Here is a 13,398-nt window from a genome sequence, read left to right as displayed (position 1 = left end):
AAAAAAATAAAATAAAATAAAATAAAATAGCTTAGATTTTTTTAATGTCCTTCAAACTTGCAGGATTATGTAATCATAAATCATAAATCTTGTCTTCATTAGTCCATGCTTAATCCTTTATTTTATATACACATTCATTTATTTTTAATAAATCAATAAACAAGAACTCACCACTCAACCCAAGCGTAAGAAAAAGTAACAATTATATTTATATAAAGAGATATACATGTTATATACATGTTACGTACATGTATACAATTAATATATATGAATGTAATTGTTTTTATTTGCTCATCTCCTACACAGAAAGCAACCTAGTTATGTTATTTTTTAACCTGGTGACAGTTATGCCAGATGAGATTCATCACCTTGGTTCATGATGCAGTCTCCTCATTGGTCTATGTTTGACCATCTTTGATTTTTTTGTGCCTGTTCATGTTTAATAATGCATACACACACACCCCCATCAGCCAACCAGCCAACCTTAGAAGAGTAACACTAACCATCACTCACGTTGGTTGGTCCATGGCTCATTTTCCACAGAGGTCACAGCCAAGATCTTCATCAACAAGAGTGTCGTTAGACCCACCCTGGGGCCTCCATTCTGTGGAACACAAGGCACGTATTAAAAAGGATGAAACAACCAGGTATTCTTTAATGGCTGTAGGATGAGCAGCTCAAGATGAATTACAATTTGTTTCATGACACACTCTCACCATTGGCCTGAGTGTAGTTCTCATTGTACATAGTTTTTCACTTAATAATCTTATTATAATAAACGTGCATGACCTAATCAAAAACAAGATTAACAGCCATTTTAAGCATCTGTCTCTATGCTTCTTACCCACAAAGGAACCAGCCCAGATCTTCCTAATGGACTCAGATATGCAGAGTTGAGGTAATAACGATCTTTGACTCCAGGTATAATCACATCATTGTTTCCTACATGCCCCTTTTACTGTTTTTACTTATTTTTTTTTAAATATAATAAACACATAAGATCAGCACTAACACAGAACAAAAATATCAATCAGCACTTACATTAGGATTTCTATTCCAATGCTTCTTATCCACAGAGGTAAGAGCTTTGTTTTGTTTTATGGTTTTAAATGGTCCACAATGGTACATAAGTGTATTAATCTTAATCCATAATTCATAAAACATTATCTTTGGTGCTTCATTATCAGCCCTCTTTCATTCTTTCGTTTATTTTATTTAATCATCTAATTCATTTTTTTAATTTTTCATTTAAATTCAATTAGCCAACATACAGTACATCATTAGTTTCACATGTAGTGTTCAATAATTTATCAGTTGCGTATTACACCCAATGCTCATCACATGCCCTCCTTAATGCCCATCACCCAGTTACCCTGTCCCCACAGCACCGCCTCCCCTCTAGCAACCCTCAGTTTGTTACTCATCTAATTCATATTTAACTGTACAGCAAATACACTCAAAGCCACCATCCAGCCCCAGACCAATGACCATCTATGTAACTGTTGATACGCTTCCTACTCACCATCCCAACACCCTCGAATTCATTGGGCTTTGTTTCTGTTTGTTTTGTTTTGTTTTTTTAATAACTACAGTTGGATACAACAGATTACTCATAACCCTTGTTTAAAAACACATCCTCATCACTGGTCCACGCTTGGACCTCTTTAGTTTTATTTATGCATTCATTCATTTTTAACTATTCGAAGTAAAACCCATTAAGCCCCATCTACACCCATCTACAGTTGCGTTCCCCACAAAGATCTTTCATCTCCTGTGAGAAAGCCCCATGTGCCCATTCTATGGAACACAAAACCCCATTAAAAGGAAGAAAATAGCCTAGACCTTTTTTGTTTGTTAATGTCAGGTTAGCAGACCTGGATTAATCATAATCTTTTGTCCAGAACACATTCTCACAATGGCTGTATTCAAGGCCTTTATTACATTATTTCTTGACTCTTTATTCTTTTTGATAATAAAATTAATAACCACAAACCACTCTGATCTCTTTATAGCCCTTGGTTCTGGAGAATTAATCACGGTCCTTGGTTCAGGTCACTTCTGGCCATTGCCCCAGGGTTGCCCCTCTCTTAGTTTACGGATTCTTAAAGCCTATACAATAACCATGCATGGCCCCCACCTCCACTCCCCTGGCTCTTAGCCCCTTGCTGCCCTCTGCCTTCAATGGTCACTCCCAAATCTCCCGAATACCCTCCCCTTCCCCTTTTATATATATATATATATAAATCACATATGTGATTTATATATTACATATATACATAAATCACATCTGTGGATTCTTTACAAATATTTTCCAAGGGCCACTGGCTTGCAGGACCTCTGCAGGGCTCTGTCAAGGGGGAGCATGAATCCATATGACTCACTGAAGAGCACACCCGCCAGGGGATGGTACAAGGACTCAAATCGAGATCCTTGAACTGTGTGCCATCTTCACTTTGACTGACTATGTGCTCACAGCCATAAGGCACTGCTCCCAATGGTTAGAGCACATGGGCTCAACACCACACTGCCTGCCTCCAAATCCAGCCTCAAACCCTGACGAGCTGGGCAGCATCAGGAAAGTTAGCGAACCTCTATGTGCCTGTTTCCCCATCTGTAAGATCCTCGCAGCACTAGTCCCTGAGCAGAATTAGCCATTATTTTCCCACCAAAGGCAAGCAGGTAAAGTCCTCCACCCCCACCCTGTCTCTGAGCCCTCACCCAAATCTTTCTTCCCTCTGCAGCAGCGCCCGAGCTGTGGTGCTAGACAGACAGACAGACCAGGTTCCACCCCAGCAGGCACTCATGAGCTGTGTAACTGCAGAGACGTGACCTGGCCTCTCTGTCTTGTGCCCCGACTTGTGCGATTTGTAGACTGAGGACAGCAGCACCCTCGTGGGTCCAGCGTGAGGGTGCAGTGAACTACCGACAGTTCCTCAAGCAGCTCCCACCCTGCACACCCCCCCTCCCCGGCCCACCCGCCCACCCCGCTGGCCAAACGGCCCCCAGTCTCATCAGAGAAACGAATTATCTCGATACTCAGGCCAAGCCGAGGGTTTCGGGAAGGATGGGCCTCGGGCAGGAAATTGTTGGGATCTGTTCTTTTTTGGACACGGCATCAAAGCTTAAACAAGTGCCCTGGAAAATAGAAATCCAACTAAGGGATGCGCTTTAGAAACTAAAATTCATTTCATGAAATGGGGCTGCCCTCGGGGGAGTCTATGCCAGGAGATTCTTGATGATCAAATCGTTTCCCAGAAACTACAAATGCCTCTACTCTGACCCTTACTGACAATATAGCCAGTTTCCTCCCTACCCTCCCAGACTGTCCTGGTAGGTGCCCAGCACACTGACCACGGTACAACTCTTGAGACATGAAACATTAAAAATAGATTAAGTTTTAAAAGATACATACGTCATGATAATGTGTGTATAATGTAATATATACATACATACATCCACTTGGGGACTTTCCTAAGGGAGTAATGGGAAGACCACCAGGCTGGGAACCTGGGCTCCTGCCTTTGCCTTCATTACACTGCATGGCCTGGGCAAGGCCCGTCCCCTCTCTGAGCCTCAGGTGCCAATAATCCACCAGTCTGCCCTCCCTCCCAGGTGGTGTGGAAGTGAAAAGCATCAAGTTTAAGTGCAAGTTCCTTCCAAGCATCAGAGGATCATTAATGTTGTACCTCCTGTACCCAGCACGTAGCGTTCACAGCATGCCTTAGCATACATTATCTTGTTTGATCCTCACAGCAGCCCTGCGAATTAGACATAATAATCATAATTAGCCAATATTGATTGAATGCATACACTGCCCCGGGCACCATGCTGCCTGCTTGGCATATGCACTGACAGTCCTCTGGGGTGGGTACAATTCAACAGTATCTCTGTTTTTCTTCCCCTCCAAAAGTTCTGAGCCCACATTTTGTGCCAGGCACTGGTCTAGGTCCTGGGATACAGCAATGACCAGAACAGACAAGATCTGAGAGCTAACATCCCTTGGGTGGAGACAGAAGAGACAATATTGAAAATACGTACAATATGCGGTATAGGACACAATGATAAGAACTATGAAGAAAAATAAACCAGAAGGGGGAGCAATAGCCAACCACCACACGAAAGCCTCCCTGAGAAGGTGATACTGGAGCAGACATTCTTAGTCCCATTTTACACACAGGGAAACTGAGCTTCAGAAAGGTGAAGTGACTTACAAGTGGTCACACAGCAAGGAGAAAGCTAAGCTCCAGAGTCTGTCTTACCCACTTACTGCCACTGCCTAATTTTTGTGGCAGTTCTTGTTCTCTGATACCCCACTGTCAGCCTCCAAGGTGAGTGTGGGAAGGAGTGTGTGGGTTAGTGGGAGGGCTGGTGTGACCTCCCACACAGGCAGTCCCAGGACCACGGAGCGTTTCCAGGATATACTAAAAGCCCTGGGTGAGTAAATACACTGCCTTTCTTAAAGAAGATGCAGTGGGTATAGTTGCTGTAGGACTTGCACAGAGCCGGTGTCAGCTCATGCTGAAATCAGAGCATGCACAAAACACGGCCGAGCAAGTCAGCAAAGATGCTAGCCCCATATCCTGTCTGGGGTAGGAGGGCATCCAAATATACTTCCCCTACCCAGTACTCCCCTCTCCCCCCAGTCAGCTACACTCTGCCAAGGTTTTAGTTGCAAATACCCTGCCCAGAAATGGGAGGAGGTCACCCAGTCCTCATGCCCTACATGGGATCTGTGAGCTAAGACTCCTTGGAAAAATTCTTCGTTCCAACTGGCCACACTCAAAAGAGCAAACAAAGAAATATTTATAAAGTGATTGTTTTCTCCTCCCCCCGACCAAAAAAAAAAGAGAGAGAGAGAGAGAAAGAAATTTGGTAAGAACATATATGAGAATACTGGGGGAACTTGCCCACTGCTTCTAGAAGCCATGAAGTTGAACCAGACAACTTAATTGTTCATCTTGCCCTTCACCTACTCAGCTTCTTTTCACCTCCCACTCAACCTCTCTATAATTCTCAATACCCAAGGAAATCCCTATTCCAAGACTTAATATTTCATTAGATTGATCCTGTCCATTTAGTGTGTATAATTCTCATTTCCCTAACTAGAGCTAAAATCTTCTAGTCTTAAATTTATATGTGTTTCTATTTCATGGACTCCCTCTCCAAAAGCAAACTCATACACCTCTCTGAGCACCTGTTCATCTATCTATAAAATGTGGATAATGATTCTTAGCAATCAGAGATATTAAATACCATCTCAATAAAAATAGTTATGACAATTACAATTTTAACTATAATGGAGTATTTATTGAATGCTAACCATATGAGAAACATTGTTTTAAACTCTTTAAATGTTTGACTCATTTAATTTTCAAGTACCCATTACTAAGGTGCTGTTGGTGTCCCCATATTACAACTGAGGAAACTGAGGCACAGAGTTTAAATACTCACAAAACTAGTAAATGGCAGACCTGGGAATTAAACCTGAGCATCTGGGATGTGTGTAACAGGACTTAGCCCATATGCAGGTTATCAAAATATATCTGCTGAATTTGAGCCAGGTCTTCAGGGAGGCTTGCTGATTTGCCCTTTAGCCCTCTGTCTGATTCCCTCTCTCCTTGCCTTGTACTCCAGCAGGCTCCTGAGTCATTTTTTACATCTGCTTCCCTTAGTATTCAGTTATCATAGGAACCACCAGAAATGTGACTTGATTAATTATACTGCAAGATGTCAGTGGTATAGTTGACCCTTATATGTGTGATAGTCACAAATAGGACAAACTAGAGAAGGTGTTACTTGAGAAATAAATTTAGAGTCTGGGGGATAAGAGGTCCAGCTCCCTGATAGACCAGGAGGGTGGGTCTAACATGGGTTAACCCCAATGAGTGCATTTTTTTTCAGACAGTCTTAGAGAAAAAGAAATGGGAAGGGGATATGAGTCTGGAAGAAAAAAGCAGACCGGGGTTCAAATCCTGATTCTGTACTGTTCCTTACATGATTTGGGGCCAGTCACTTAGCATTCCTAAACCTCAATTTTCTTATACCTTAATTGAGGGTGGTAATTGCTATCATGGAGGGTCATTGTGATGATTTAGAGGAGATAAAATTATGCCAAGTGGCTACAAAAGGACTGAGCATGCGATTGGGCTCAGGGCTTAGTCATCCAGGAGAGCCAGGGGAAGGAGGCTGCCTGCTCTTTCTCAGTGCAGTGTGAAAACTGTTGGGACTGAGAGTTGCTGCTGAGAAGCTCCAGCACCACAGCTGGGCCTTGGTCCCTGTGAGCTGGCAGCCCACCTGTCGTCCCAGAGCCACCTGAACCAGTCAGTTTGCTCAAAGGCATAACAAAAGGCAGGAGTTTCTCCAGCAAGCTCCCCTCACAGGAAACATCTCTTCAGACACCAAGTAAGCCTTTGATGTGGGTGAGAAACTGACTATTCTCCCTCACTCATCCATCTATCTACCCTCTGCACTTGAATTTATTCACTCATCTCACCAGCATGCATCAGCCACCACACCATCTCTCCATCTGCTGATGTCTCACTGAGGCACGCATCTGTCCATCCATCTGACTGAACATCCATCCTTCCACCTCTCCATATTATGCACAGGAATCAGACAAACCTGGATTGCAATCCTGGGTCTTGCTTCCTAGCTGATCTTGGACAAGTCACTAACTTCTCAGAGTCCTCTCATCTGTAAAATAAAGGGAAATCAGTCATAGCTGGGGTGAGGATTTAAAGAGAGTGGACATACCGATGCATGGAATGAGCAAATTATCATTAAATGTTCATTCCCTCTGCTTCTGCAATTGGGACAGGATTTATGCAGGGAGAAAACCAGTACATCTTGCATGACATATTGAAAAATGCTTTTTAGAAATTATCTGCAGTGTTTTAGTAGTGTGCATCCCCATGCGGTCCCAAGGGCTGGGTGGTGGCCAGAGCGGTTTGGGGTAGTGGTCCCTCCTAGACTCACAGCAGAGAGTGCCATCTAGTGGATCGGCAACCAGCAGGGTCCCTGGTAGGTCCTGGGCTGTTGTTCGGCTGCGGGGTCACAGTTCTGAGCCAGCCAGAGGTCCCAGTCCCCAGACTGCAGACTGCCATGGTTCAGATGTAGTGCATCATCTGGACTCAGGGGGCCTGGACTGCCAGGAACCTTTTGTTTTGTGGATGATAGCCAGTTCTGTTTTGCCTACCCCAGCCCAACTCCCCTTTAAATGTTTCCAGAAAAAAAAAGAATTGGCTAGCACCTCCTGTTTGTTGAGTGTCTATTATGTATTAGAAACAGGGCTGGGGGCTTCTCGTGCACTGTCTCTGAGCCTCTAAATGACCCTGGGAGAGACTCAGCAGTTGCCCCATGTTCAGTAAGAAAACTGAGGTTTACTGAGGGAGGATGGGTTACTTACTTAAGGTGAGGGTATATAGCCAGACCCCTGAATCTGTACTTACCTGCTGTCATCCCAGTGTCCCCTGAAAGTGCAGGAAGGAATTTGGACACTGATTTGAACAAGCCAACTGTAAAAGAAATTTATGAGTCAATTGGGGATATTCGAATGCTGAATAGATGCTGGATGACATTAAGGAAAGGCTGTTAATTTTTTAACTGTGAAAGTGGCATTGTGGTTATGTTTTTAAAACAGAAAAGAGTCCTTCTTTTTTAGAGATAGGCATTGAAATATGCTCCGAGGAAACAATATGGTGTCTGGAATTTGCTTGATTCCAGTACAAGGGGACAGTATAAGGCTCAGACAGAACAAGAGGGGCTGAGAGCTGTGGCACCTGGATGGCAGCAATGTGGAAACTGTGTCAATTGTGATTGAAAATACGTATCATTTTCTCTACTTTTGTGTCATTTCAAATTTTACATAATTGAAGGTTTTAAAGATCAACAGGTAAAAATAAAGTGCAGGAGGTGAGGGGGTAGGAGAGGAGAAGCCATTGAAAAAAGCAAAGGAGCCCAGCATCCAGACAAAGTGTTGGGGGCATTAGGGAGCTGATTCATAGGAATAAATGCCTCAAAGTGGAGAGGGTACAAGAAAGGGGCCAGGGCTGGTAGGAGCAAGCCATTCTAAGTTGGGTGGATTAAAGAGAAAGTGCAAAGGTACAGGGTGCTGCAGAACGAGATGCCCACCAGCCACCCCTAGGCCCTCCTGCTTCCCTTAGACCTCACCCCCATGGCCCCCCTAGGCCCTCCAGCCCCCTCCCTGGCCCTCCTGCCTCCCTCAGATCCCCCGTGTTCCCTCCCTGGTCCTTCTGCCCCCTCCCTGGTCCCTTTCCTCCTCCCGAAGATGTCCTGGCCCTTGCAGCCTTTCCACTGGCTCTACAAGGACCTGCTGGCACCTCCCTTCTCCAAGGCAGAGCTGCCCACCTGATGAGTCCCTCCTGAGACCAGCTTGGCTGGTAAGGATTGAGCTGTCTAGCTTTCAAATGCCTTTTTTAGTTTTTTAGTGTTTTGCTATTTTCTTAATTGCCTTTTGGGGAGGAAAAGAATTAGTGCTTTTGCCCTAAAACCGTGTACCAAGCTGCTCTCAGCGTCCTCAGCCCCTTGCTGCCCCCACACCCCCCACCCCCCCCCCCCCCCCCCCCCCCCCTCTGCGTCAGTCTTATCACCCACAGCAAACTGACTAACACTCCACCCCACGTCCGGCCAATCTCCCCAGACCCCGTGGACCACCACCACCCACCTCCTCCTCAACCTGATCCCTGGCCCTTCTACAGGGGCCAGACTCCCTGTGCGGTGGGCTTCCCAGGCACCTCGCCACTCTGGAAAAGCTCCCTCCCTCCCTCCTCCTTCGCTTCCCATCCGGGAAAGCCAGCCCCAGGACAGCTCCCCGGGACCCTCCGGCAGCCTGGTGCATTGCAGCAGGGCCCTCAGTGAGGGAGGGGCACAGCCGGCAGCCACCCCAAGCCAGAGCCTGCCACCCCTCCCGGCTGTCCCCAGCCAGGCAAAGGGCCCGGCCCCCCTCTCGATGCTGCAATTAAAAGCGCCACTACAAAAGCAACAGAACCGGTCCCTACTGACGGTCTCCCCCTCCTCACTTTCTGGGCTCAGAAATGTGGCCCAGGCGGCCCCCTTGTGGCACTTGGGGGCGCCACAGACCCTTGGCTGGTGTCTGAAGAATTCAGACTGTCTGATTCCACTGCACCGTGAGTTGGCACAAATCTTAAGTGGCCCAAGTCCTACCCGCTGCAGACCTGGCTCAGCCGCCTCCCTGAATCGGGGGCCGGTTCTCCTCCCTCCCTCCCCCATTCCCCATCGGGCCCTCCTCGCTCCCTCCCTCCCAGGACCAGCGCTCTCCTGCTCTCCTGCTCTCCTGTTGAATACTGCTCCAACACGCAGACAGGTGTCTGGAAACTGTAACGGCAGTGGCAGCAGGAGGGAAGGTGTGGGGACAGGGGCTTTTTTTAGTGACGTTTGGGGAAACTGAGGAGCAGGGAGGCTCACGGTCCCTGTGCCAGTCAGAAAAGGGGCCGGAGACCCTCCCTCCCAGAGCATGTTCCAACTTAAAGCATCTCCCTGAGGTGAGGGGCTGCCCTGAAGACTATCCCCTGTCCCCCTTTCTCAATCATCAAGCCCTCATCCCCTCCAAAGTCAGTCCTCCCCACGAAGAAGCCCTGGCGGGCCCCCCCGGATATGCTCCATCCTCTCTCACGCACTGTCCACATAAACAAGCCCCAGCCCCCTCTGTCTCTATCTGCAATCTGCTTGGAGGTGGGCAGGGCCCTCTCCACGTCAGGTTAATAATGCCATTTTCATAAGCCTCTGCCCATAGGTGCTACCACCTAATTTTGAATCTGCCCTTCAAACGGATTGGGCCACAGAGGAGCTGGGATCTCAAGCACCGCTGGGAGGTGCTTATAACTAATCAATCCATCCCCTGCCCACCCACGCCCCCCCAGCACTTGGCTCTGCCTTCCTGAGCAGTCTTCAGCAGCAGGGTGTGGTGGGGAGCTTCAGACGGCCTGGGGTTCCATCCCAGCCTGGCCTCACAGCAGCTGAGAGACGGTGAGTATGCGACTTCACAATCCCCTGCCTCAGTTTCCTTATCAACCCAATGGGGATTATGAGGCTGGTGCTCAGAGTTTTTCCTGGGGTGAGTCCTATGCAGGCAGCCCAGCTCAGGGCTTGGCCCCGAGACAGGGCTCCATAAATCTCACCTGCCATCATCTGCCCCCACCCCCCCGCCGGATCACTTGATGTGCAGTGACTGACTTACTCCCTGTCTCTCTCCCCCACCAGACTGAGCTTCCAGGACAGGAAGCCGACTGCCCCTGCTCGGGGTCCTGCCTCCCACTCAGGTCTGGGCCTGACAAGGTAGGTGCACTGCGGTGGTTTGCAGAATGAGTGCATGGGAGGATGCCCAGATCCCACAGTCTGTGGGATTCCCGGAGCCCACTGGGTTTCTCTTTCCCAGACGCACCCCGCCCCTCCTGCCTAAGCCAGCCCTTCCAGGCGGCGGCAGAGCTAAGTATTTCTCATGCCTTACCCCGGGGCCCTGCGTGCTCTTACATACAAGGCAAATTCTTGCTGTATTAAATGCAGATGTGGGCTCGCATGCGTTTCTACCGCCTGCTGCATCTACTGTGAGCTCACAGGCCAGGGGCTGCCTCTGGCTGACTTGATTTGTGCGATAAGCCGGCAGAGGGGTCTCTGGCAGGCAAGGTTCCCGTTTGTATTTGGGGCAGGGTCGTGAAAGGCCAGACTGTCTTCTTTCTTGCGCACCACTTGTTACATGTGCGCCTCCCTCCCTGGGTCCCACTGTCTACTCCATAAGCATTCATGAAGTGTCTGATGTGTGCTAGGCGACTCTTATCTCATTTCATCTCGCGGGGAGGGAGCCCCTCTCGTATCTATTGCACAGGGAAAAACAGAGGCTCTGAAAAGTAAAGGGAATTGCATGGTCTCACAGCTGGGAAGCGGGGAGTCCAGCCCGGTCTGGTGTTGTCTGTCTCGCGAGCCCCCCAGCCCCACCACGGGCGCCTGCCGCCGCCGCCGCTGCCGCTGCTGCAGGCTGACCAGGGCCGGCCAGCCGCCAGCCAGCGGCTCCTGCAGAAAAGGCAGGGGGTTGCATAGAGAGCATTCTCCCTGGCAACTAGCAGAGGGGCCATAAAAAACGGAGGGCTCAGACGCCGCTTAACAGAGAGATCCGAGCAGCTGGACCTGGGAGGGGAGACCCGCGCCCTCCCCTGGGCTCTCTGCAGAACAGCAGGGCAAAGGGCTCAGTCCCAGACCCCACCGAGCAGGGGCAGAGGCACCCCAGGACAGGTGTAGACGGCTGTGATCGGGACGGTGACAGGAACCCCAAATCTGATCCCTCGGTGGGTGGGGGGCTCGCTCCTCAGCATGGAAAGGAGAGGACTGAAGTGAGCTTGCTGTCTGTGAAGAGCCGAGGGCAGAGGGGGCGAGGGGGCTGCAGCAGAGCCGCGGAGGCAGATGCAGAAAGCAGGGGAGGGCTCGGCAAAGCAGCTCCGTGTGCGAGCCCTGAGCGGGCTGCTCGGGGAGAGAGGGAGCTCCCTGTTACGGGAGGCATCCGAGCAGAGAGAGGCAGGCCGGTACTTGGCCGGGAGGCTGCAGCACGGCTCCCTGCCCGGGCTGGCAGCCCGCACGTCTAGGCCTTTGAGAAGCTCCTACAGAGCTAAGTCCCGAGCGGGGCTGGCTGCGGAGGAGGCAGGCTGGGGTCAGAGCAAGGATGCGCAGACTTTTCCCATGTACCTTGCCCTGAGCTGCATGGCAAAGGCACGGAGATGTGGCTGGTGGAGCGCTTCTGTCACAATGAGGCAGTGAGGGAGAGGAGCAGAGGATGGGGGTGAGTGCTCGGGGCCAGCGGCGGGGCGGTGGGGGGCTGTTCTGCAGCCAACTCCCCATCTCAAGGGCCGGGCCACCTGGAGTGGCCAAGTGCCCGCCCCAGCTCCCAGGCCCAGAAAAGCTGGCCTGGGTCCTCTCTGGGGCAACAGGCTGGTGCAGCGGGTCGGGGGGAGCCTTCCTGCGGGGGGGGGAGTCGGGGGAGGGGGTCTGGTGAGTTGAGAGGCCGCCCGGTCATGGGAAAAGCAGGGCCCTTTGCTGGAGGCTGGGCCGCAGCCACAGATTCAGCAGGCTGCTGGACCGTGACTTGGATGCTCTGGGGACTCGTGAAAGCCCCTCACCCGGCGATGGGGCCCGGGGGCCTGCATGTTGATGAATGCGGCCCACGCTGCACTGGGCGCTGGATCTCCAGGCCCATTCATGGGGGCTCAGTTCCCAGGAACTCTGGGTGGACGGGGCCTTTATCAGGGGACCCCCGCTAGACGAGGCTCTGTTCTGCAGTTTCTAAAGGAGTTTTCTTGTCTTTGTTCCCAGTGCAGGCGCTCAGGGAGCGCGTGCACACGTGTGTGCGTGTGTGTGTGTGTGTGTGTGTGTGCGCGCGCGTGGGGGGGGGGGGGGGAGAGAGAGAGAGAGAGAGAGAGAGAGAGGCTGGCTGAGGGGCCAGCCCAGGGTTCCTTGTCTGTGAAATGACCAGGCTGCCCTAGCTCACCCTCTCGAGGCAGTGACGCACTTTCATGGGGCAGTAAGACTGTAAGATTCAGGGAGGGCAGAAGCACCTGGGGACCTGGGGATGGAGCCCCTTGTCGCTGCAAACCTAATTGTCCCGTTCCCGACATTCCGCCCCGGGCACTGTCGGGGTCCCGACAGCTGCTCTGACCCGCCGTGGGGGGGCAGCATCGTGTTGCAGGTGGAGAGTGCAGGCTGGCTCCCCACAGACAGACAAACAGACTGCCCCCGCTGCCCCGCTTGGGAGCTGCTGGGAGACCTTGGGGAAACTGCTTTTCAGAGCCTGGGGTTTCTGTGATTAAGTCACTGTTCTTGTTTTAATCTATTAAAGGATTGCTTTGAAAGTGTTGATTTGCAAATGTTTGGTAAAGTGGTATTTGCATATGCGTTCCTGCCTCTGCAGCATTATGGGGGGGCAATGCGGGGGTGGGGAACAGAAGTCACGCACCTAAGAAATTTTGCAAAGAAAGGTTTCTGGTCAAGGGTAGCTGGTGATGCAGGAAAGAGCTCAGGTTAGCACTGGTGTGGATTTGAAAAGTCACCTACCCAAAATCCCTAACCAGCCAAAGGCCACAGGGCAGCAAACCCTTTAGCCCCTGATGGGCAGGCTGGCTGGGGAGGAGACTCCTGCTGAGAAGGAGGCGCTATCCCCCTCCCCAGGATACTTCCTCTGCTCCAGACACAAACAGAGCCCAGCTCCCTGGCCCCTGCCCCCCCACACACTCCCCCCTTCCCTGCGTGAGGAAGTGGGGAGTGGGGTTTCAGCATGAAGCATGGGGCCACAGGGTAGGGGCACGGGCGGCTCCACACACAGAGGCAGAAAACCAGCCCCAGGGTGAGCCGCTCCAGAGTAAATAAACCCAACCTTTC

At 50.4% G+C, this 13,398-nt stretch overlaps 1 long non-coding RNA gene across 7 annotated transcripts in view; it reads right to left on the bottom strand.

Moving 5' to 3' along the window:
* Positions 1-13,398, bottom strand: part of LOC141373315 (uncharacterized) — a 46,633-nt gene that overhangs the window by 28,812 nt on the left and 4,423 nt on the right. For 5 of the 7 annotated variants that reach the window (XR_012379180.1, XR_012379186.1, XR_012379187.1 and 2 more), the window contains exons 4-7: positions 7,449-7,514; positions 6,622-6,693; positions 3,687-3,758; positions 504-604 (exon numbers count right to left, since the gene is read on the bottom strand). This is a non-coding gene — a long non-coding RNA (uncharacterized lncRNA). The remainder of the gene's footprint in view (positions 1-503; positions 605-3,686; positions 3,759-6,621; positions 6,694-7,448; positions 7,515-13,398) is intronic. The other 2 variants (XR_012379181.1, XR_012379183.1) reach the window with 2 other exon arrangements.

Source organism: Callorhinus ursinus, unplaced genomic scaffold, assembly GCF_003265705.2.
Source record: "Callorhinus ursinus isolate GAN/ISIS: 27379988/994484 unplaced genomic scaffold, GSC_fseal_2.0 scaffold8, whole genome shotgun sequence".
NCBI classification, from domain to species: Eukaryota; Metazoa; Chordata; class Mammalia; order Carnivora; family Otariidae; genus Callorhinus; species Callorhinus ursinus.
This window is presented reverse-complemented; position numbering and strand designations above follow the sequence as displayed.